We start from the raw sequence: 5,015 nt of genomic DNA, 5'->3' as shown, positions 1-5,015 counted from the left end.
TCTATGTTTTACTATGATACATACAAATTTGATAGTCCAACATTCATAACCTATCTAGCATACATGAGGAACATTAAACCATAAAAGCTATTAAGAAAAACATACCTTTGTTGCTGGAATTCCTTTGAGATCCTTGTGAGCCTACCGCCCCAAATGTGATGCCTCAAATGATTCACACAACACCAAATAAACTTGGAATAACCTTGAGAGAAATGCAACACACTTAGAAATCGGCTATGCCCTCTTTTTCTCACTTAGTGGATGATTTTGGTAGCTAGCATATCCTTTTTATAGTGTGTCACAAGTAGGGTTACACCATGTAAACCCTAAATGACACTACTTTCCATTTCTTGGATCCATGGGTTCAAAACAACCATGGAGCATCCATGAAGCATCTCATGAGTTTTATCCCAACTCAATACACCATTGACTACAAGCCCACTATTAAAGAAATGCATGATTACATAATTAGCCCATATATTTAATTAGTCTTCTTTTGATCATAAAATTAATTCTAAGTAACCTTTCTCTCATTTTAGTCTACCCAAGTGCATGATGCCATGCAACCCAAATGGACCATGCCAAACCGGGTCAAGTACATACCAGAAATAGTTATGGACTTAGACACCTTATCCAATAGTCTCCCACTTGGATAAGTCTAATGACTATTACTGCAAGTGTGACTTCAGGAACCGATTAGCAATCGTAGCTCTTTCAAGGTCACTCAGAATTGAGATGATGATGTTACACCATTTAAGATAAGTGATCATAAAATCGTCTGCTCTCATGATATCAGCTGGACAAATACATGGAACAATGTCGTACTTATTGTCTATCAGTTTGTTTCCCGATTTCTGATTTCTTTGACATAGAACTTAATTGAACACATTATTGTAGTTCTGACCGAGCTCGGTACATAGGTCAAAACAAAATCATCGAGGGGACCAGATATCGCTTCTAATCCAAGAAGTAACAGATAAACTTCAACTCATATGCTTGTTCTACTACTTGTTGAATTATACACAAATGCACGTTTTATAACATCGATATCCAATGCATTTTCGTACAATCAATGTATAACCAACTCATAGTCAACAACTCATGTCTCTAGGTTTGAAGACTTATATGATATTACCTTCTCATGATCACTCGAGATAAATTCCATGAAGTGATACAAGTGAGCATGGGTTGAATCCAATACTCAGAACTTATGAGTACTCATGAATGTGGTAGCAACTCTTGCTATGTCCAAAACCTTGGACACCTATAAGCCAACTTCATGACAGTCTTGATTCATATCTACTTCCAACATATGACCGATTGTGGAGATTTTGAAAAAAGTAATTATTCTTGAAGTCAAAACATGCAAAGCTGAAACAGTAGTAAATAATCGGCAAAGATAGCAACACTTTACTCATCAATAAACAACAAATATTATTCATCATCAAATGTCGATTACATTTTACAAGTTTCAGAAATATCTATCTAATCTGTAAAACTAATATCATCCTTCAGCCCGATGCGCATCGCATGCTGAAAATGCTTAACCCTGCTTAGTCCCTTTGTGAAGGGATCTGCTGGGTTCTCATCCGATGATACCCTCTTTTCCAAGAGGAGTCCTTCTGTCTGATGTCTGATAAAATGGTATTTTATGTTGATGTGTATGGATCTCTCGTGATGCCTTGGTTCCTTTGCTAAGGTAACTGCACTTCCATTATCACAGAAAATTTCCATAGGCTCCTTTATAGTTGGTACAACTCTAAGGTCTCCGATGAAGTTTTTCATCCATACCTTCTTCGCCGCTACACTCGGTGCTATGTACTCTGATTCACAAGTCGAATCAGCTACGTTCTCCTGCATGGAACTTTTCCAAGTAATTGGTCCTCCATTTAAAGTAAAGACCCAACTTGACTGAGAGCATAAATTATCCCTATCACCCTGGAAGCTAGCACACTATACCCAATTACTCTCAAGTCATCATTCCCACCGAAGGCAAGGACCGAGTCCTTAGTCCTTCGAAGATACTTGAGAATGTTCTTTATTGCAGTCCAGTGAGCCTTGTCCAGGTTCCCCTGATACCTGCTGACCATGCTCAAAGCAAAAGCCACATCAGGACGAGTACATGTCATATCATATATGATTGAGCCTACAGCGGAAGCATACAATACTCGACTCATTTCAGCTATCTCAGCCTCTGTACTCGGGCTCTGAGTCTTACTCATCATGGCGTTACTCTGGATCAGTATATCTCTTTTCTTGGAGTCCTGCATGTTGAACCTATTCAGCACCTTATCCAAGTAAGTACTCTGACTAAGTCCAATTAGTCTTTTAATCCTTTCTCTCAATATCCTTATCCCTAGGGTATAGGCAACTTCTCCAAGGTCCTTCATAGCAAAGCACTTCCCAAGCCAGAACTTCACCTCCTGCATAGTTGGGATGTCATTTCCTATGAGTAGTATATCATCCACATACAATACCAAAGAGCTAACTATACTCCCACTAGCCCTAACATATACGCAAGACTCATCTTTGCTTCTCGAGAAACCAAACTCTTTGACCTTTTCATCGAAACAAAGATTCCTGCTGCGAGATGCTTGTTTTAATTCATAAATGGATTTCTCAAGCTTGCATACTCTATTTTGGTACTCCACACTGAAAAAACCCTTTAGCTGACTTATGTAAACATCCTCAGCCAACTTTTCATTAAGGAAAGCGGTTTTGACATCCATTTGCCATATTTAATAATCATGAAATGCAGCAATTGTAACACCCTGATTTCCAATAAATTATTAATATACAAGTGCAAATATTTGAATAATTATATAATTAGGAGCAAGGAACCATTTGGGTTTTAAATAGTTTGAAAATGGTACTTATAAGTTTGTTTTCTTCGAGTGACCATATAATTAATTGAAGGTATAATAATATAATATTATTTGATATAAAGGTCCAAGGGGGTATTATGCTATTTTCAAAACTTGGTTTGTTAAAGAAACCCAAGGATGGGTTAAATCTATCAAATATCTAAACTCAAGGGGCCATTTCTACTAATTTTGGAAAACTTTCGTTTCCTTGTTCCCTGCATCGCGACAGTGGGTGGAGGGGGAGACCTTCATCACATTTTGTTTGTATCTGCAGCGTATCTCGTATTTAATGGCACAAACCCTAAATCATTGAGTGAGTGTGTGTTTATGCGGCTGGAGAGTGAGGGGAAGAGTGAGAAATCGAGAAAAAGAGAGAGAAAGAAGAGGCGACTGCCATCATCGGAGCAACTGTTGGGCACTGGGTCTGCCTATTGAGGATGGAATAGGAGGGTGAGTAAGGAATGAGTGGCTGTTCCTTCCTTAGGCAATGAGTGAGTGAGTTGCGAAGGAATTGGAAGGAGATGATGAGAGAAGCCGAGAGTTGTATCAGTTTAAAAGAGGGATAATCAAGATTTTTGTGAGATGTCTCCATTGAAATAGAGACTTTGGTTCTCTTTATCCAGTCAAGTGTAGAAGATAGGTTAATATCAGGAGCTCCGGTGGAGAGACAAGAAGAAGATACTCGATGTTGCCAAGGGAAGGAAGCACCGCCGAAGTTGGGGGGCATCGCCGAAGACCTGTGGTTCGCCAGAAATATCCATTGATGCATAGCTATTGTACATTGGGGATGAAGTAAGGTACCTCTTTGACCTTATTGACCATTTATTTTAAGTGGGCTGCATGATTGGGTTAAGTAATCAATTCTAGTGGGCTTTGTTTTATGATAAATGAAAATAGTGCATAGAGGTTTTGTGTTGGGAATTTGTTTTTAGCTGTTGGAATTCTCTTTTTTTTTAGAGAAATAGATATATTTTGACTAAATAAATTTATTTAATCACCAAGCTTATTGATTTGTTTTGCGATCGTATTTTATAAATAAAAGGCGAATATAAGTGTATTAAGATGTGTTATTAAGTAATATCAAAATTTTGAGCTAAGCAAAGGCTATTTGCATGGTTTTAGGAGTTTAGAGGGCTGGAAATCCATATTAGCCATTTTGGTGGTCCATATGTTGTGATTGCAACTTCAGGTGAGTTTTCTCACTATACTTTACCTAGAGTGGTAATTATATGTGATCAGAGGGTCTTATGTTTGCTTGAGACATGCATTTATAGTGTGATATGTGTTGTATGCTATTTATGTGATGTGATGCACTGCATTATTTCTATGTGATTTATGATGTGTGTATTCCAGAGTTTACAGAGTTAGGACCGGAGGGTCCACAGAGTTAGGACCAGAGGGTCCATAGAGTTAGGGCCAGAGGGTCCACAGAGTTATAGCCTCGAGTGGCTAATATGTGTTGTTTGTGGTATTTTGGGGAACTCACTAAGCTTCGTGCTTACCATGTTATGTGTTATGTGTTTCAGGTTTTCTCAGGAACGCAGGACGGATCGGTTTGATTGTACACACCAGAGAAAGAATATTGTTTTGAAGATCCTACATTATTAATTAATTAATCATGGAGTTGCGTTTTGTAAATTCAATAAATGAGATTTTGTGAAATGTGGTATGAATATTATATGATAAAAAAAATTGTTTTGAAAATTTACGTCGTTACAAGTTGGTATCAGAGCCTTAGTTTGAGGGATTCGATGCACCTTTGGGTAAATCTGGACTCAAACTAAGGATTTGAGATTTTTTTTTTCAAAGGAATGTTTTTTTTTTTTTAAAAAATGAGCAAGAGTTTCTAAGAGAACGCGAGAAGGAATAATGAGTACAATCAGCCAGAGCCCGAACGGTGACTTCACAAAATACCCTACTTTTGTGATATGAGATATTTTGTGATATTCTGCATGTTAGAGGACAGGCTAGGTATTTCATATTCTAGGAATAGGTGGCCTGATTTGTGATGCCTTAGCCTAGGAGTTGTTGTTATCTGTGTTGTGCTTTCGATTACATGCTGAGTAAGAGTATCCAGCAGGAATATTTCAGAGATAAAGCTTGGAGTAGAGGAGTAATCTAGGAGAGATACCTAGATGACAATTGGATGAA

At 37.9% G+C, this 5,015-nt stretch overlaps 1 long non-coding RNA gene across 1 annotated transcript; it reads left to right on the top strand.

Moving 5' to 3' along the window:
• The first annotated feature begins 3,164 nt into the window (after positions 1-3,164).
• On the top strand, positions 3,165-4,537 carry LOC145034157 (uncharacterized). The gene is made up of 3 exons (XR_013677924.1): positions 3,165-3,661; positions 3,987-4,053; positions 4,391-4,537. It is a non-coding gene; the product is annotated as an uncharacterized LOC145034157 (long non-coding RNA).
• The last annotated feature ends 478 nt before the right edge of the window (positions 4,538-5,015 follow it).

Source organism: Lactuca saligna, chromosome 3, assembly GCF_052625555.1.
Source record: "Lactuca saligna cultivar CGN05327 chromosome 3, ASM5262555v1, whole genome shotgun sequence".
NCBI lineage: Eukaryota > Viridiplantae > Streptophyta > Magnoliopsida > Asterales > Asteraceae > Lactuca > Lactuca saligna.
Note: the sequence above shows the minus strand (reverse complement) of the source record. Positions and strands in the feature narration are given on the sequence as shown.